Source organism: Triticum urartu, chromosome 7A, assembly GCF_056163025.1.
Source record: "Triticum urartu cultivar PI428250 chromosome 7A, HENAU_Tu73, whole genome shotgun sequence".
Taxonomy (NCBI): Eukaryota; Viridiplantae; Streptophyta; class Magnoliopsida; order Poales; family Poaceae; genus Triticum; species Triticum urartu.
Window position 1 is genome coordinate 499,808,190 of NC_141879.1, and position 21,244 is coordinate 499,829,433.

Sequence of the window (21,244 nt, forward strand, 5' to 3'; positions counted from 1 at the left end):
TACCTCCACTGTGAGGGGCCAAACCTGGGTAAAACATCGCGTCTCTCGTCCCGCTCAACCCCTCTCAAGCTACCACATAGATGCGTTGGCCTCGCGACTAAGTCCTGACACTAAGGACATCTGCCATGACAATTCCATGACAGCGTGTCCACTTCCGCAGTCAGTGTGGCGGACACAAGCAGAGAAGCCTACATACGCATATTGACTCATTTTTGTTAGACTCCTACGAATCTTATTTGATCCTCTATTCGGCTTTTCTTCCCGAACGCCAAACAGAGCATCAGGGGCTACTATCTATGCGGTAATATTATTTACACATTATTTACTTACCTCAAAGCCTGTTAAAAGGCTAGTACAAGCTTCAGTCAGTCCGCTCTTGGTGGACTGAACCTTCTGGACCACCGCACTCATAATAGTGCGGTGCTCCTCATCGATGGAGGCGCCTTGGAGCGCCTCAAACATATTATCCGGCACCTCCGGTTGGACGGGGGCCACTGGCACGGTGGGCTTACTCCTCTTGGAAGGAGGCCCCCCGCCGGACTCTGGAACCTTTGAAGGTTCCGAAGCGGTGTCTGGCCTAGAGCCGGACTTGGAGCCCTGGGGGGTTTCATCCCCTTTACTCCTGGAGTCCGGGAGGTCGCCTTGCGGCGCCTCCAGGACCACCTCCTCCCGGCTTGGAACCTGTTGGGACAACACTTCGGTGTCGTCCGTAGGGCAGGGGGAGGAAGCCGTCGGAAGCGAGTTCACATCCGACGAGTCCAGTGAGCTGATCGACGACGCGTCGAGCCGGTCTTTAGGTGGGCTGCATAAACATATTCGACGTAAGGGAAAGCTGTGCAATAAACGAATACTATGAATTACTCTGGTATTCGGATACTTAGGATTTTGCCAGGGGCTTGGCCCTGGGCTGCCACTCCTCTCCGCCGTCGTCGGCATCGGTGGAGTAGTTCGGAGGAAGGGTTTTCCCCTTCTTGGACCCTCCGGCCTCCCCAGAGAGGGCGGCCTTCCTTTTATTCTCTCCTCCCGCTGGAAGGGGAGAGGTCTCTTCTTCTTCCTCCTCGTCTTCACAGGAGGAATGCGCCTCGGAACCGTCGGATGATGGATCCGACACCTCCTGGCGCCGGGCACTCTTTCGAGTCCCCGTGGCCTTTTTTGCGGCCTTCTTCTCCGCCACCACATAGGGTGCCGGAACCAGCAGCTTCGCCAAGCGAGCGTCTGCTGGGCCTTCGGGAAAAGGAGCCGGACAGTTGATCTGTCCGGATGTCACCTGCCAATCCTGTCAAAGGTAAGGGAGCTTAGATCCCGCATGGAGTCAAACTATGAAAAACTGATACCCTGTAAAAGGAAAAAACAGCTTACCGCATGAGCGTGACGCTGCGTACTGAATCCGCGATCCTCGGTAGCGGATGCGGATGCGGGGGCCTCGGCGCCCTTGAAAAGCACCTTCCAGGCATCTTCGTATGTCGTGTCGAAGAGCCTGCTCGGAGTTTGGTACCGCACCGGGTCGAACTCCCACAGGTTGAAAGCCCGTTGTTGACACGGGAGGATCAGGTGGATGAGCATAACCTGGATTACGTTGACAAGTTTGAGCTTCTTGTCCACCAAGGTTTGGATGCATGTTTGGAGTCCGGTCAGCTCTCCTTTCTTACCCCACGACAGGCCCGTCTCCTTCCAGGAGGTGAGCCGCGTAGGGGCTCCGGATCGAAACTCGGGGGGTGCGAACCATTTGGCGTCGCACGGCTTGGTGATGTAAAACCACTCCGATTGCCACCCCTTCAGGGTCTCCACAAAGGAGCCCTCGAGCCATAGGACGTTGGCAATCTTGCCCACCATGGCGCCTCCGCACTCCGCCTGGTTGCCGCGCACCACCTTCGGCTTGACATTGAAAGTCTTGAGCCATAGGCTGAAATGGGGGCGGATGCGGAGGAAAGCCTCGCACACGACGATAAACGCCGAGATGTTGAGGACAAAGTTCGGGGCCAGATCATGGAAATCCAGGCGTAGTAGAATATGAGCCTGCGGACAAATGGGTGGAGAGGGAAGCCCAGTCCGTGGAGGAAATGAGGGAGGAACACCACCCTCTCATGGGGCCTAGGGGTGGGGATGAGCTGCCCCTTTTCAGGAAGCCGGTACGCGATGTCGTTAGACAGGTATCCGGCCTTCCTCAGCTTTTTGATGTGTCCCTCCGTGACGGAGGAGACCATCCACTTGCCTCCCGCTCCGAACATGGCTGGAGAAGGTTGAGGTGGGGAGTGCTGTAACACCCCAGATATGATTTACCTAATATGTAATCCAACTCTTGTTGTTTCTGGCGTTAAGTTATTTTATTCTTCTCGGGTTCGGGTTTTTGTCTCTATGTGTTGTTGTCGATGTCATGCATCTCATATCATGTCATCATGTGCATTGCATTTGCATACGTGTTTGTCTCATGCATCCGAGCATTTTTTTCGTTGTCCGTTTTGCATTCCGGCGCTCCGTTCTCCTCCAGTGGTCATTTCTTCCTTTCTTTCATGTGTGGGGATTAAACATTTCCGGATTGGACCGAGACTTGTCGTGCGGCCTTGGTTTACTACCAGTAGACCGCCTGTCAAGTTTCGTACCATTTGGACTTCGTTTGATGCTCCAACGGTTAACCGAGGGACTGAGAAGGACTCGTGTGTGTTGCAGTCCAACACCCCTCAAATTTGGCCCAAAACCCACCAAAACCCTCTCCATCATCTAGAGCGTTCGATCACGATCGCGTGGCCAAAAACCGCATCTCATTTGGACACTCCTAGCTCCCTCTATGCCTATAAATAGCCCCTTCCGAAATCCACCTTTCTTCCTCCCCCTGAAACCCTAGCCCCGCTACATCCGCGCGCCGGACACATCCGGTCCGCGCCGGACATTTTGCGCAGCCGCCCCGCAGCCACTAGGGGGCAGCCACGTGTCTCCCCACCGGCACCACCGCGCGCGGCCCGCCCGGCCCGCATCTGGCCCCCGAGGCCCGCGAGCCGCGCCCCGCCGCCCGGCCTTCGCCCCGCCGCCCGGATCCTCCCCGCCGCCGCCTTGCTCGGCTCCGGCCACCTCCGGCCGCCCCGCCACCAGCTCCGGCGAGCTCGAGCCGTCGCCCGCCGCACCGGTTCCCGCGTCGGCGCCGCGCCCGACCGCCGCCATCGCCGACTCGGCCTCCGCCGCACCTCCTCGCCCCGGGAAGCGCCAAGTCCGGCGACCCCCGACGACTCTGGCCATCTCCGGCGACTCCGAGCTCCGTTCCGGCGATCCTCGTTTTGCGTGCGCCCAGATCCAGATTCGGAGCTACAGTAACCCTAGGGTTGACTTTGTTTTTTTCCCAAGTCTGCAGTTTATTTTGCATATTTCATCATGCTATATCTCCGCATCCGTAGATCCGTTTTGGGCCTTTAGCATATCAAAATGTTTGTCTCAGAGAGTACAACATTTCATATCATTGCATCATGTTCATTTGAGTTTATATTGATGCCCGAAATATTGTTGGAAGAATGCTATTTGAGATGATTGTCAGATCTGCTGCTCCAATTAGCTATTTGTCATTTTTGCCATGATTAATGTGTGCATGATATGCCCCTGAGCTCTACATGTGTTTTGTTATATGCTTTGCCATCTTTCCAGAGGTGCAACCCATGTATTATTGCGATGCTTATGGTGACTAGCACAAGCTTGCAAAGTGGAGCATTCGTTAATGTTGATTTCAGGGACTTAGCAATTCCACTAAGTCCTTGATCTGTTTATATCAATATGCCATATGTTCATGTTGCTTCCTAGTGATCCGTGCCTCGTTTGAGGATGATCAGTAAGGATGTTTTGTTAATCTTGTAGATCTCTATCCATCCATGTCTTTGTTTGCATTTATGGAGCACCCTAGCTTGAGTCAATCGAGCTCTACTTTTGCTATTTCATGAATCTGGGCAGATTGTCTACTTGTTAGCGATTTTGCCGAGGATGTTGTAGTTGATCCGTGCATGCTATGTTATTGTTCTTGCCATGTCTAGCTTGTATAATGTGTATTCTTGATGGTTGTATGCTTAGATTGTCATGCCTTGCTCTGTAGTGATTGCATCGAGCTCGTAAACATGCCTACTTGATATCTGATTTTGCATGTTCCAGTTTTTCACTAAGTCTGTGATCTGATTATGTTTTTGCCATGTTCACATGCTTGCAATTGTATTTTCTGTTCCCTTTTGGCTCAAGGTCATTAAGGGACTTTTGTTAAGCTCTTTGAGTAGCTTCATAACATGCTTTACTTTGCCATGTTAAGTTCCTGTAGCATATAGTTTTTCATGCTCCAAAGTGTGCTACCTGATCTGAAATTCCAGACAAGTGTTAATTTCACTAAGTCTGAAATCTGTTTACCAAATGCACTTTTGCCATGCTTGTTTGAACCTGTTAATAGATGAATTGGCCGTAGCTTAGTGTTCATCTTTTGTTAAGCATCATGAATGGATCCCTTCCATGTATTTTTATTCCATGTTTGGGTGCTGTAGCATGTTCATCTTGTTGCATTTAGATGGCTACTTGTTGTATATCACAGACTGTTGTCATATTTGATTTGCTTGCCATTTCCAAACCGTGTCTCCGATTCTGGTGATCTTTATATCGTTTTCAAGCGAAATCATCTCACCTTTCCAGTGGCACACTTGGATTTCCAAGTTGAGGCCAGGTTCATTCATTCCTTGTCAAATCTTGCATATGCATCACATATCGCATCCCACATAGCATACCATGTTTGCATCATGTTGTTTGAGTTTGCACGTGGTTGATTGTGTCCTTGTTGCTTGTTTGTATTGTTTGGGTAGAACCGGGATGCCGAGTCTGATCGGAATGTCTCGGGAGAAGGTATATTCCTTCGTTGACCGTGAGAGCTTGTCATGGGCTAAGTTGGGACTCCCCTGCAGGGATTTGAACTTTCGAAAGCCATGCCCGCGGTTACGGGCAGATGGGAATTTGTTAATGTACGGTTGTAGATAACTTGAACCTTAAATTAATTAAAACGAATCAACTGTATGAGTTACCGTGATGGTCTCTTCTCGGCGGAGTCCGGGAAGTGAACACGGTGTTGGAGTAATGCTTGCCGCAGGTTGTTCTCTAGTTATTCGTTCGCGCTTTGCCTTCTCTTCTCGCTCTATTTTGCGAACAGGTTAGCCATCATATATGATAGTCGCTTGCTGCAGCTCCACATATTACCTTGCCTTACCTATAAGCTTAAAAGTCTTGATCGCGAGAATGCGAGATTGCTGAGTCCCTGTGGCTCACAGATTACTTCCAAACCAGATGCAAGGCCTGACGACTCTATTCCAGATGACGCGCTTGAGCTCAAGTGGGAATTCGACGAGGACTCCCGCCGTTACTATGTGTCTTTCCCTGATGATCAGTAGTGGTGCCCAATTGGGGCGATCGGGACCGTGTCGCATGTTGGGTTGATCTTTTATTTTTGGCGCCGTAGTCGGGCCATGAGTGATTGGATGATGTAATGCTATCTATGTACTTTGTTTGACGTGGCGAGTGTAAGCCAACTATGTACCTTCCTCTTTTATTATCTATATTACATGGGATGTTGTGAAGATTGCCTTACTTGTGACATTGCTTTCAATGCGGTTATGCCTCTAAGTCGTGCTTCAACACGTAGGAGCTATAGCCGCATCGAGGGTGTGACAAGTTGGTATCCGAGCCTTCCCCGACCTTAGGAGCCCCCACTGCTTGATCATTTTTAGCTGCCGTTGTTGAGTCTAGAAAAATGTTTTGAGTCATTTAGGAATTATATATCGGAGAGTTTAGGAATTCTTTTTACTCCCCAGTCTCCTCATCGCTCTGGTAAGGCATCCTGACGTAGAGTTTTGACTCTTCTCTTCTCAAATTTCACTAAAAAAAAATTTAGGATCACGTGGGTATCTTGGAATCATTCCGATGGTTTTGTGACGAGAACATTGTTCTTGGTGCCTCCTGTCTTTAGGGGTTGTGGCAGTGTCCCGGGGAGTTGAGCTCCGAGGTGTTGTCGTCACAATTTTATCGTTGCAGTTCTGGAATACCTGAGTTTAGTACGCCGACATCGAAAATCTCTTTTATGCAGTTGTTGGTGAGATAACCTCGACGCCACCCAGTACTAGGGCGGGAGTTTGGGAGTATTGCCATAACATGTATAACGGATGCTTTTCGAAGGTTGAGGTAGATGGTTTCCGAAGTTTTTTCTCGGTTATGTGTTGAAGGATGGATACAGCTGGATGTAGAATTTGCTAGATTTGGGTGAGATATTATGCTTCCCCTGTATCCCCAACACCTGATTGCATAACCGGAAAGGTTCGGGAGTTTCATAGGTGGGAATTCTTGTAGCTCTAGTTCTTCTTCCACGAATATTTCGTTTGAGATTGGGATTTCTTACCGAGTATTCGTTCTTGTTCCGTACCTTGTTGATTTATTCCTCTACCTAAATTCTAAGTGGCTTCTCAATTTATGGATATGTGACCATTTCAAGTGGAATGTATCCGTTCCTTTTGTTCGGATGTGAAGACTATATGTTGCAATTTCATTCCGTTGGATTCAGCTTCAATATTTATCTATCAATGTGCTAATAGGTGTCAACCTCTTCAGGATGGCTCCTCCAACGCGCACGACTCCGAATCCTGATCCTCCACCACCTCCCCCTCCTCCGGAGGCATGGCAAGCTATGATGGTCGCAACCAATGCAAACACGCAGTTGATCATGCAAATTCTTCAAGAGGGCAATCAAGTGAACCAAGGCAACCAGGGCAACAATCAGAATCACTTTGCTACACTCAACCAGTTCCTTGCAAATCAGCCAAAGACTTTCAGCAATTGTGTTGAGGCAACTGATGCTGACGATTGGCTTGTGGACTTGTGCAAGCATTTCGAGTGCAGTAACGTCAGGCATGAGGACTTTGTCAAGTTAACTTCCTTCCAACTCAAAAACCAAGCTGCAGAGTGGTTCCAGCAGTACAAGGATTCCAGAGGAGGCCGTGTGATTACCTGGGATGAATTCCGTCAAGATTTCAAAACTCATCATATTCCTCAGAGCGTGGTTGAAAGCAAGCGTGAGGAATTCCGCAACCTGAAGCAAGGCTCTATGTCTGTCTATGACTACAACAAGTTGTTTCAGAAGCTCGCCCGCTTTGCTAAGCAGGACGTCCCTGATGAGAAGAGCATGATATACCAGTTCAGCGGTGGTCTCAGAGAAGAAATCCAGCTAGCTCTTGTTCTCTTTGAGCCCTTGAGGTACGACGAGTTCTACAACATGGCATTGAAGCAAGAGGCTGCTCAACTGAGGTGTGATGCTTCCAAGAAGCGAGTCAGAGATGCTACTCCTTCTTCCTCTACTCAAGTGGCCAAGCAGCAGAAGTATTGGCTTCCTCCTCCGTTCCGTCAGCCGTATCAGCAAAAGAGCAAAGGTGGCAGTGGATCTTCCCACGCACCCAACCCTGGCTTTCAGAACAAGACTTCGTCTCAAGCTCCAAGATCGAGTGCTCCGTATCACCGTCCGCTTTCAGAGGTCACGTGCAACAAGTGCCAACAGAAGGGTCACTATGCCAATAAGTGCTTCAATCAGAGGCGTCTCCCTCCTCCTCCTCCTGTGAGATCGGCAAGTACAGCTGTGGTCGAGCATAACCCCAAGCACGCCAAGGTTAACATGGTGAATGCAGCTCAGGCAAAGGACTCGTCAGATGTCATCATGGGTAACTTTCCAGTTAACTCTTTTCCCGCAAAAGTTCTTTTTGACTTCGTTTCGCAAATGTTGGGTAAACCTATGTGTCGGGGATATACCCCGCGGTGTAAACCGGCCGGAAGTTAACCCGGCCGAACTTGGCGGTTTATCTGAAGACCCCGCTGACACTTGACGAGTTACTGGCGACCCGCCCTGACCTGACGGTTTACAAGCAACCCACCTGGTCATTATGACTCACTGGTGATCCGGCGTGCGGGACAGACGGATGACAAGGCCCAAGGCCCAGAAGGCCGGTTCACGTTTAATGGTGGGCCGGTTTAAGAGGAAAGGCATGAGGAATATTTGTCTTACAAGGTGTTAAGACCTGGACTTATATCCGGTTTGTATTAGAGATAGACTAGTCCTAATCCTAATAGAACTCCACATGTAAACCGCCCTTTCAACATATATAAGGAGGGGCAGGGCTCCCCAAAGAGGGACAGGCTACAAGCAAGAAAACAATCTCTAGGGCTAGACACAAAGAGCCGGTTTACGGCGACTCCCTCATGATGATAATGAGACCTAGCCTCAAACAGCATGTAGGGTTGTTACCGGATGATGTTTCCCGGGGTCCGAAGCTGTCTAAATCCTTGTCTTGCGTGTTGATCCGCCCTGCGTCTCTCGTCCCGCTCAACCCCTATCAAGCTACCACATAGATGTGTTGGCCTCGTAACTAAGTCCTCACACTAGGACATCTGCCATGACAAATCCACGACAGTTGGCGCCCACCGTGGGGCTCGCGCACAGTGGTGTTGAGTTTTTGGAGGGATCTCTCTCAGGAATCGAGAAGTTCGAAATTTTCTGGATGAAAAGATTTAGGGTTGTGTGCGTGGCTGCATGCGACGAGGCAAATCTGTGTGGATCGGTTTCTGCTGCTTTACGAAGTCGCCGAAACGGACAGAAGGTTTCCCTTCGCACCTCTGTAAAAATCTACCGAAGACGTCTTGTTTCCCGGATCGGAGGCGAACCTCGTTGTAGCTGCGTATGGCCAGTCAAGAAAATACGGCCACATCTTACCATCTACGGCGTCAAATTCAAGAAACCATCAGATCAGGCACACAAACCAACTACGATGGTACATTGAGTAATTTTGGACGAGCAGAGTCCAGGATTGAAAAAAAATTCGGCGAGATGGCCCGTACGCAGCGACGAGCGACTCATCCAATCTGAAGAAAAATCAACTTCCGTTGCAACTCGAACTCGGTCTTCTGTGCTTCCTTTTTCCATGGCGGGTTGTACGGAGCAGCAGATGAAGACAAAAGAAAAACGACGGCAGTCTGGCCATGATCTAGTGTCCCGTGGCAGTTTTCTCAAAAACTAGGACTAATTACAATACACAATGGCACAGTCTCCAATGGGACATCATACTCCACATGAAAATCATCAGTAGCGTCAATCTATGGGATTCACTTGAAGTCACGTTGACTCTGTGTCAGAACCGCGATGGCCGCGTTGAGCCATTCCTTTCACACGTCTAGCCATCCTGGTGTTGTTGGTTTGCCGGGCGATGTTCTTCCGCCATGAGCCGCCTCGCCGGGGGATTCGACAGCTGCGGCACAAGCTGCCCTGCTGCCCTTGCCTTCGTGCCGCACGCTGCCGCGGGCCCTCATGTTGAGCCGTCGTTGCGACCACTTCCGGGGTGCCCTGACCCTCCTTCTGCCACTGGATTTCTCGGCCTCCACTGCTGCTGAGCCGCCGCGATCGACAATGGTCTTTGCCGCCACAAACCGCCCGCGGGCCGAGCCGGCCGTCGCGCGACCTTGTCTCGCCCTGAATGTGAGCCGCTGCCGCCGCGGCTTTACTTCGCTTCCACCTACGTCGGGCTCCGCTTCGGTCTCCGCCACCTCCTGCTCCGAGTCAGCCGCAAGACAGCACGCAGCCGAGCCGTACTCCGTTCGCTGGTTCAAACGCCCGAGCATCCGCTTGCCCGCACAGCCTTGGCTTCGACCGGCCCTGGCCGCAGCCGCGAGCCCTGGCCGCCCTCCGCTCCACTCCGGCCGGTTCCCGCGCCACCTTCGAGCCGCCGCGACCGGCGTTGAGCCTCCCGGCCACGCGGACGCCTCAGCTGTTGCCTTGCGCCTCCGCCTCAAGCACTACCGGTCTACCGTTTGTTTCTGCTCCTCCGGCCGCTAAACCGCCCGTGCGGATTATGCCGCGCCGCCTGATTGCTGCTGTTGCCTTGCGCCTTGAGCCGTGGTGCGGGAGACGCTGGGGAGCGGTTCTATTTACAATCACATCAAGCATGCAGATTCGCTTTCAAGGAAAGCTTGCAAGGTATTTTACCATATAGTAATTTCTTTTTAATACTAACTATTTGGTTGTATTTGCATCGCACTATCGACAGTGAGCAGGGCAAGGCGGTGCTGGTCGTCCGAGGCTGAGTGGGCTGTACTACCATTGCTAAGCCGCCTTCACGGATCTACCTTGCTGCTCCGACCGTGCAGCTGAGCCGCCCCCGCCTCTGTTGCGTGGCCGCAACTCTATCTCTGCTCCGGGTCGCTGAACGCCCCGAGTAGTCTCTGCCAGAGTCGTTTCTGTCGCGATAAACGGATCATCCGTTGTCCAAACCAATCAGGTGATATTCATCCAAATTTGATTTATTAGCACATGTTGTTCTTGTCAAAAAACAAGTTTATCTTTGCCTTGGTCTGCAATATTATTTATGTAGGGTGACAAAAAGTGATATTATACCGTGGAGATGGAGGCACGCCAACAGGTGGTCGTCGTTATTCAACGAACAACCGCACCGGCCTACAGCGTCATGGCCATCTCTCGCGACCGCACCGGTTTACAACGCCACATCTGACTCGCCCGTCCGTGCCGGTTTATGACACCGGTGCTGATTTTCCCCGTCCGCGCCGGTTTACAATGTTACGGCCGAATCATCTATCTGAGTTGCCTCTGATGTTGCGGTTATCATGGCATCCGTCTCTCGCGGCCTGGTCTACATCAACATACCGGGCCGCACCTGTCTGCAGGAACTGTTTGAGCAAGTCACAGCTTGGATAGCCCGGTTTTCTTTCAACAAATTGGAGGCAAATTATTATATACTATCAACTGCCGTCTGCACTGACGGTTCAATGGACATGCACACAAATTGCTGCCACTACAGTTTGGTCAACTTCAAAAAGACAGTTGGAAGGAACCATTGGCCGAGTTGCTGACACGGCTCATACGGGATCATTTATAGCCCGCCACAGTCACCTCAACCTTCTGTGGATTCATATCACGTTATCAACACCAATGATATACAAGTTATGCCGGTTTATATCATGGTCAAATCTGGAGAATCTCAAGCCAACTCCTCAAGTCACCTTGAGACTTGGGGGCTACAATGATATGACTTAGCAAACGTTGCCGGTTTTCAGTGAAGTCAAGAACCCCAATACGTTGGAGGGAAAGATAACCCGGTCCCGGATTCACATCGTGCTGTCAGAAGATTTCCGGATTAGAAAGTATATGACAGTTACAAAATCACGGCTCAATGAAGAAGTTCCGGGTCATCAGAAAAGGATTCCGGTTTATAATCCGGTACAAGGGAAATTTGTTCTCCGACAAAGCTCTGAAGCTCTCAAATCCGGTTTAAGAATTTCTGGTTCAAAAAGGAATTAACTTCTCGCAAGTTTGAGTTTAAAGGCCGTCAGAAAATTTCCGGCTAAAAATGAAGATTCCGGTTTAAAATCCGGTTCAAGGGAAAGATGTCTCCCACAAAGCTTTGAAGCTCTCTATATCCGGTTCAAGATCCCAATTCAAAGAAGAATTTATCTCTTGCAAAGGTTAAAAATTGCCGAAGAGGACCTGCTGCCATGATGCGCGGTTCAAACATGGGTATCCTGCCTTATTGGCTTATCATATTATTATATCACTGGGAGGTTTGGTCGTGTCCGAACCAATACCATACCTCTTGATCGGCGCAATGCCACAACATCACTTGGGGGCTTGGTTGTATCCGAACCATAGTTACACCTTTTGATCAGCTCAAAGCCAAATCAATCTGGGGCCAAAGAGAGTGTTGTAAAACAACAACTCAAACATAGGCACCCACTGAGCACAGCTCAAAACGTTACTTGGGGATTCTTTGCTATCGAAATGAACTTAGAGTCTACACTTGTAATGGGCTATCAAGCCATGGCTTGGAAGCCTGGTGTATACACCTAAAACCCTGGGTTAACCTGCCTATTTAAGTAAGTCACTCCGCCCAGGTAAACCTAGTATGACCCTTCGAACTTTGACAAGTTACTCTAAAATGAAGACCCTGAACTTGTCAAGTTAAAACGATGATTGGTTAAGGATTGAGGATCATCTTAAAAGGCTTTGCAAAAATGGTTTAACTCAGTGGCCTGGCAACCCATGAAAAGCCTCGAATTTGGGGCCTGGAAGCCCGTGAAAAGCCTCGACTACAACGGTTTTATTTTCTTTTTGCTAAGTTTTGTTTTCTTTTGATAAGATTTGTGATGCTTTCAAATCGGCGTTTATCAACCCGGTTAGGCTGTCAACTACAAGTTGTCAGTACACGATCAAGTTATAATCCGGAGACTATCAGCCCGGTCTGGTTTTGACTACAAGTGCCAGTATTTCATATGGATAACCCGGTGTTTATCATAACCCGGTATGGTTTTATCATAAACCGGCACAATATGGAAGGAGTTATCAGTACTCGAGATTGGGGTTATCACTCTTACTACAAAAAGTTGGTAAACCAATGATGTGATTCAATGTCACAGGACACTTTAAACTTGTTGTATGCAGAAACAGGTTGAATAAAGCATGATTATAAATCACCGGTGTTTATTAAACCGGTAGTATGATCCGGTGTTTATTAAACCGGCCTGGCTTTGGACAATAAGTCGCCAGTATATATTTGGATTGCGCCACTGGAATCATGCGCTTATAAATCATTGGGTTATATTATTCAAATAGCCGAACTTGGCTGAAATTTCATTATGATATTGAATGAATAAGGTTTTCATACCGGGTTATATTATCTTGAATAGCCAACATGGCTGGATTTTTATTATTAAGATTTTCAAAGTCGCTATAGCGCAATGTCTACTATTTTATCAAAGGATATGATTTATTCTACAATGGAAGGAATAGTCCCGAGTCGCTGCAGGCTTACAACCCGGCACTTGGGGGCTACATTATTTCAGTTGAGATTACATCAAATACACAAGTCTCATGTCGCTGCAAGCATGCACCATGATACTTGGGGGCTAATGCAAAGTCATTGTTTGCTCACCTTATTGAAGACCCGACTCATCACATCGTAATGAGCCGGCCCTTGGGGGCTACCAATTGCTCCTGTCAACAATTCAAGGTACATAAATTTTCGTCCATAATATTGAAGGATCCATTGCTCAGTTGGTAAAGCACAAAGCTCTTAACCTTGTGGACGTGGGTTCAAGCCCTACGATGGAAGCTACATTATAAGATGTTATTTTCATTGAAGTATATATCAAGTCCCGGTTCAAGTATTATCTTACTAAAGTCGGCCCTTGGGGGCTACATATCACTGCTCAAGTCTACATGATTATATTTACAAAGTCCCTGCTCATTATTGCATAATGAGCCGGCCCTTGGGGGTTACACTGATTGAAGTTTTTATAAGCAATTACAAGTCCCAGGTTGCTGCAAGCATGACAACCCGGTACTTGGGGGCTACATATATGGAGTATTCAGTTTATATGATTGAGATGAACAAACCGGATTTCTTCAAGGTTGACACACTTATTGGAGCATGTCTTGAGTTATCACTATGTTCTCCTATTAAGACTTGGGGGCTACAGGTATTATGCATATAAAGGAGGAACATCTTCATTTTATTAGTTTTGAGCAAATCAGGAAGATCAATTACATGACCCGGTGTCGATAACAATTATGACCCGGTGCCATCAATATTTATAAATCGGCCATTTTGGTAATATTAAACCGGCAAGTTTTACATCTTCAAACCGGCTGAATATCAGATAAGTATTTTCAGACCCATATTTCTTAAACCGGCGGAGCTGAGTCAAAGGAGTTATTCTTCACAATATTTCTCGGTGACAAGCCAATGTCGGCAAATTGATTATGAAGCTGGTCTGTTGACCCGGATTTCCCAGGAGGAAATAACAAGGACTTAAGGATGATCAGGTACCGGTTTACAAAAATTCTTAACCCGGAGCGTAACCTGTCAAATTTGTTCTTGTGTTTATTTTGCAGCATAAGTTTACCATGAATAAATCCAAGCTAAACTTGGGGGCTAATGTCGGGGATATACCCCGCGGTGTAAACCGGTCGGAAGTTAACCCGGCTGGACTTGGCGGTTTATCTGAAGACCCCGCTGACACTTGGCGAGTTACTGGCGACCCGCCCTGACCTGGCAGTTTACAAGCAACCCACCTGGTCATTATGACTCACTGGTGATCCGGCGTGCGGGACAGACGGATGACAAGGCCCAAGGCCCAGAAGGCCGGTTCACGTTTAATGGTGGGCCGGTTTAAGAGGAAAGGCATGAGGAATATTTGTCTTACAAGGTGTTAAGACCTGGACTTATATCCGGTTTGTATTAGAGATAGACTAGTCCTAATCCTAATAGGACTCCACATGTAAACCACCCCTTCAACATATATAAGGAGGGACAGGGCTCCCCAAAGAGGGACAGGCTACAAGCAAGAAAACAATCTCTAGGGCTAGACACAAAGAGCCGGTTTACGGTGACTCCCTCATGATGATAATGAGACCTAGCCTCAAACAGCATGTAGGGTTGTTACCGGATGATGTTTCCCGGGGTCCGAAGCTGTCTAAATCCTTGTCTTGCGTGTTGATCCGCCCTGCGTCTCTCATCCCGCTCAACCCCTCTCAAGCTACCACATAGATGCGTTGGCCTCGCGACTAAGTCCTCACACTAGGACATCTGCCGTGACAAATCCGCGACACTATGGGAGTGGTTTGTCCGGCTAAGTCTATGAGGGCTACTTCAATAGTCCCGGATGTTTCTATCATGATGGGTGATTTCAAGTTTCTGGCTTCTGCAATGGCAGGCCCGTCGATGAGGGGGAACGGAATGAGCGACCGCACAGGGCCTCCAAAATCGAGGGGCCCCCATCATAGAAAAAACCAGTATATAAAAGATCCGTTTCATTGGCTCACTTGATCGCTAAAAAATCAGTACATACAGGTACAGGAAAAAACCAGTACGTACTGGCTCCCTGGAACGCTAGAGGCCCAAATTAGCCTACAGCCCATTACCCCGATGGCCAGAGCGGAAGCCCTGGAGGTTCAGGAATCAGAAAAAGATATAGATCGTTCAATTCGCGAGTCGCGATTGGCGATGCCCTAGAAATTGTGCCGGCGTAGTTCAGTTGGCTCCGATCTGATCCGGGCCATCCGGCGATCCCATCATCCATCTGCTGAACGCTGATCATCTGCTCATCTGATTGTGCCGGCGCAGTTCAGTTGCCGTGAAGACTGAAGACGCAACAGTCAACAGGGACGCCCGCTGTGTTTTAATCTTCAAGACCAAGGTTATTTTTCCAACTTATTTTCTTCTATTCAAACGATCTACACATTTAGTCATCTAGTTACTATTTTAAACTAATTACATTCTGTTTGATCACTTGTAATTTTGTTAGGTTTTGTGCTTGGATCTTCATCATGTCTACTAGAATTAGGAAGCATGATTCTGGTGCTTCAAAGCGTAAGAAGAAACAAAGACTAGATCGTGAGGCTCGATCTCAAACAGGTTCCCTCGATGGATATGTCGTGAGAATACCCCGACTTGATTCGGAAAATCAAACTATGGATGTTAATGTAGATGATGGTCATGATGACAATGACACAGAGGTTGAGGCTCGTGATGCAGAAATTGATGATGGTATTGCCGAAGAAGCGGGTGATGATAATGTTGCCGACGGGGGTGATCATGTTGATACTGCCAATGAAGGTGATAACGCTAATACCACCGGTGATGATAATATTCCGATGACATCAAATATCCTTTTCCGTTTGATATATTTGATCCAAGAAATTGGGATGCACTTGATCCTAAAATGATAGATGTTTTGGTGCAAAAGGGTCCTAAAAGAGACTCATCTATTCAGCATGGTAAAAAGGACAAATTGTCTAGAAGGTTTTCTGCAGTATCATATACTAGAGTTCTCTCAAATGGGGAAAAGTGTGACAGAGAATGGCTTGTGTACAGCAAAGATCTTGACAAGGTATTTTGTTTTTGCTGCAAATTATTAAGAAAAGGGCTCGTGCGAGGGCAGTTAGCAAATGAAGGTTTCAGTGACTGGGCTCATCTTGGTCATAGACTTAAAGAGCATGAAACTAGTAGAGAACATGTCACAAATATGACTACATGGTATGACTTGCGCCTTATGTTGGAGAAGAATCAAACAATTGACAAAGTTGCTCAGTGAGAACTTGAGAAGGAAAAGGAACATTGGAGAAAAGTTTTGCTTAGAATCCTCTTGATTGTTAAATTTCTTGCAGAACACAATATAGCATTCCGTGGTAGTAATAGTAAGTTGTACCAAGACAGCAATGGAAATTTCTTAGGACTTGTTCAAATGTTGGCTGAATTTGACCCAGTTATAAAAGAGCATTTTGACCGCATCACGAATGATAAAATTCGTGATCATTATCTTGGCCCCTCCATACAGAATGAGTTAATCAATTTGCTCGCTGCCGCAATCAAGTTGAAAATCATTGAGAAGGTAAAAGAAGCAAAGTACTTCTCAGTTATACTTGACTGTACTCCTGATGCAAGCCACCAAGAACAAATGTCTTTAATAATTAGGTATGTTGATGCATCTCCAGATTCTTTTTGCATTGAAGAATCCTTCTTAGGTTTTTTGGATGTGAATGATACCACCGGGCAAGGATTGTTTGATGTTTTACAGAAGGAATTGAAGAGTCTTGACCTTGATGTGGACAATGTGAGAGGTCAGGGATATGATAATGGGTCGAATATGAAGGGAAAAAATAAAGGAGTACAAAACAAAGTATTGGAAATAAACCGAAGAGCCTTTTATTTAGCTTGTGGTTGCCATAGTCTGAATTTGGCACTATGTGATATGGCAAAGTCTTGTCGTAAAGCAACAGATTTTTTTGGAGTTATCCAGCGTATCTATACAATATTTGCTAATTCTACTAAGAGATGGCAAATTCTCAAAGATAACATACCAGGATTGACTCTCAAGTCATTATCATCTACTCATTGGGAGAGTCGTGTTGATAGTGTTCAGGCTATAAGGTTTCAGCTACTGGAAATAAGGGAGGCCTTATTGCAAGTGGCTGAAAGTGATAAAGATTCTTCGACACAAAGTGAAGCTCAATCATTGGCGGAGAATGAACTTGGTGGCTTTGATTTTTTAGTATCAATCATCATCTGGTATGAAATATTATCCGCTGTTAATTTGATTAGCAAAGAGTTACAGTCAAAGGATATGCTTATTGATATTGCAATTGAATCTGTAAAAGGCTTGCTTTCCTTTTTCAAAAAGTATAGAGAAACCGGCTTTTCAAAAGCATTGGAAGTTGCCAAAAAAATTGCAGTGGAGATGGATATTCATCCAGAGTTCCGCACCAAGCGTAAAATCAAAAGGAAAAAACAATTTGATGAGGGTGAAGATGATGCATCTATCGACTCACAATCTGCAGAGGAGTCATTTAGGGTCAATTATTTTATACGTGTTGTTGATCAAGCTATAACTTCACTTACCATTAGATTTGAACAATATGAGGGGTATGAAAAGATATTTGGTTTCTTGTTTACTTCAGATAGGCTGCGATCACTAGATGACAAGAGTTTGATGGCTGCTTGTGTTAATCTTGAAGATGCACTTAAGAGTGGAGAACATACAGATATTGATGGACTTGAATTGTGTTGTGAGCTAATTTTCATCCAGGATTTACTTCATAAATCAATGGGTCCTCTTGACATTCTGAATTATTTGAAGAAGCGCTCCACAATCTATCCTAATGCTGTTATTGCATACAGAATTTTGTTGACCGTTCCTGTAACGGTTGCATCTGCTGAAAGGAGTTTTTCTAAACTCAAGTTGTTGAAGTCCTACTTGCGTTCTACTATGACACAAGAAAGACTTAATGGATTGGCGACAATAGCACTTGAAAATGATGTCTTGGAGAAGATAAAGTACGAAGATATGATTGAAGATTTTATTTCAAGAAATACCACACGGATGCTTCTTTTTGGTAGAACATGAGGTTAATGGTTAGTTTATTGCTTTCCTATCCCTTTACCTTTCCAGCTTTAATATTTGATATATGCCTAAATAAGGTACAGATAAACTGATTTGAAATTATATTATAAAGTGAGAGTATGCTTTGCGAATGTTAGTTCTTTTGTTATGTGAATTGATCAAAATTTGGGCCACATTTTGGTTTTCGCCCGGGGCCCCGAATTTCTGGAGACGGGCCTGTCCAATGGTCCTTGGTAACTCGGATATTGATCTTATTCTCGGAATGGATTAGCTTTCTAAGCACAAGGCTCAGCTTGATTGTGCAGCCAGGCAGATTCAATTGACTCATTCGTCTGAGGATGTAATTGTCTTTGCCGCGAATGATGACACCATCTGTCTATTCTCTCTCAATGAGAAGGGTGAACTGGATGCCATCTCGCAAATTCCAGTCGTTTGCAAATATCAAGACGTCTTTCCAGAAGAGCTTCCAGGAATGCCTCCGCATCGGCCAGTGGAATTCGTCATCGATCTTGAGACTGGCACGGAACCTGTTTGCAAGCGTCCTTACAATCTCGGACCTGAAGAGTTGAAGGAGCTGAAGAAGCAACTCGATATTCAAGAGCGAATGGGTCTCATCCGACCTAGTTCCTCTCCGTGGGGTTGTGGAGTTCTTTTTGTGAAGAAGAAGGATGGAACGGACCGACTTTGTGTTGATTACCGTCCATTGAACAAGAAGACTATCAAGAACAAGTATCCACTTCCCAACATCAACGAGCTGTTCGAACAACTCAAAGGTGCCCAAGTATTCTCCAAGCTTGATCTCCGCATGGGCTATCACCAGATTCGAATCCGTGAGCAAGATATTCCCAAGACGGCTTTCAGGACAAGCTATGGTTCATATGAAATACACTGTCATGTCTTTTGGTCTTGTCAACGCTCCTCCAACTTTCTCTCGCATGATGAACTTCATCTTCAACGCCTACACCAATGACTTTGTTTTGGTCTATCTCGACGACATTCTGGTCTTTTCGAAGAACAAGGAAGATCATGCCAAGCACTTGCGTTTGGTGCTCGATAAGCTCAGGGAACACCAGTTCTACGCCAAGTTCTCCAAGTGCGAATTTTGGCTCGATGAGGTTCTTTATCTTGGTCATGTCATCTCTGCCAAGGGCATTGCGGTGAATCCTGAGAAGGTGTCTGCAATTGTGAATTGGGAACCACCTCAGAACGTGAAGCAAGTCCGTAGCTTCCTCGGTCTCGCAAGCTACTGTCGAAGATTCGTTGAAAACTTTTCTAAGATCGCGAAGCCTCTCTCAAATCTTCTCCAGAAGCACGTCAAGTATGTTTGGTCTCCGGAATGTGACATCGCTTTCAACACTTTGAAAGAGAAATTGGTCACTGCTCCAGTTCCGACTCCTCCTGATGAATCCAAACCATTCGAGGTCTTCTGCGATGCCTCTCTTCAAGGTCTCGGTGCAGTGTTGATGCAAGAGAAGAAAGTTGTGGCTTATACCTCTCGCCAGTTGAAGCCCAACGAGAAGAACTACCCCACTCATGACCTCGAGTTGGCGGCAGTTGTGCATGCTCTTTTGACTTGGCGACATCTCTTATTGGGAAGAAAAGTGGACATCTTCACTGACCACAAGAGTCTCAAGTACATCTTCACTCAGCCTAATCTCAACCTCAGGCAAACTCGATGGGTCGAAATGATTCAAGAGTATAATCCGAGTATCGAGTATACTCCAGGCAAGGCCAATGTGATTGCTGACACATTGAGCAGGAAGGCTTGTTGCAACAGTCCGATTCTCAAGCCTTATCAACCCGAGCTTTGTGAAGCTTTCTGCAAACTTAAATTGCAAGTTGTTCCTCAAGGTTCCCTCGCCAACCTTCAAGTCTCTCCTACCTTGGAAGACCAGATTCGCCAAGCTCAGCTTCTTGATGCTATGGTGAAAAAGGTGAAGATTGGGATTGCCAAGAGTCAACCCAAGTACAAGTGCTACCGCCTTGATGACAAGGACACTCTCTTCTTCGAGGATCGTATTGTTGTGCCCAAAGGTGATCTTCGTAAAGTTATCATGAACGAGGCTCACAATTCATTCCTCTCCATCCACCCTGGGAGCACGAAGATGTATCAGGACCTCAAGCAGGCTTATTGGTGGACTCGAATGAAGCGCGAGATTGCTCAGTTCGTGAATGAGTGTGATGTCTGCAGAAGAGTGAAGGCAGAACACCAAAGGCCAGCTGGTCTCCTTCAACCTCTTGCCATTCCAGAATGGAAGTTTGACCACATTGAGATGGACTTCGTGACTGGGTTTCCAAAGTCCAAGCGTGGCAATGATGCTATATTCGTTGTCATCGACAAACTCACTAAAGTGGCTCCCTTTTCGCCTATCAAAGAGTCTATCACTGCAGCTCAATTGGTGGAGCTCTATACCTCTCGAATTGTCTCTCTGCATGGTATTCCACAGGTGATCTCTTCAGACCGTGGCAGCATCTTTACCTCCAAGTTTTGGGATTCTTATCAGAAGGCCATGGGCACCAACATCCGCTTCAGCACAGCTTTCCATCCTCAAACTAGCGGTCAAGTCGAGTGTGTCAACCAGATTCTTGAAGATATGCTCAGGGCTTGTGTGATCTCCTTCGGCATGAAGTGGGAGGATTGTCTTCCATATGTTGAATTCTCCTACAACAACAGTTTTCAAGCAAGTTCGGGCAAGGCCCCATTTGAAATTCTGTATGGCAGGAAGTGCCGTACCCCTCTCAACTGGTCCGAAACCGGTGAACGGCAACTTTTGGGAAATGACTTAATCACAGAGGCAGAGGAAATGTGCAAAGTCATTCGAGATAATCTCAAAGCAGCGCAATCGCGCCAGAAGAGCTACTATGATAGTAAGCACCGTGATTTGGCTTTCGAGATCGGAGATCATGTTTACCTCCGCGTCTCTCCTATGAAAGGTACTCGTCGCTTCGGTATCAAAGGGAAGCTTGCCCCTAGATACGTGGGACCTTTCAAGATCGTCAGCAAGAGAGGCGATCTCGCCTATCAACTCGAGCTTCCTTCAAACTTTGCAAATGTGCATGACGTGTTCCATGTCTCTCAGCTCCGCAAGTGCTTCAAGACTCCTAACCGCACCGTCAACTTCGAAGACATTGATCTCCAAGAAGATCTCTCGTATCGTGAGCACCCCGTTGCTATTCTTGAAGAGACTGAACGCAAGACTCACAATAAGTCAATCAAATTCCTCAAAGTCAAGTGGTCACACCATTCCGACCGTGAAGCCACCTGGGAACACGAGGATCACCTCCGTTCTGAGTACCCGGTGTT

General features: G+C 47.1%; 1 pseudogene; it reads left to right on the forward strand.

Annotated features, from left to right (window-relative positions):
• Positions 1 to 15,511: 15,511 nt before the first annotated feature.
• On the forward strand, positions 15,512 to 17,943 carry LOC147960133 (uncharacterized; annotated as a pseudogene).
• The last annotated feature ends 3,301 nt before the right edge of the window (positions 17,944 to 21,244 follow it).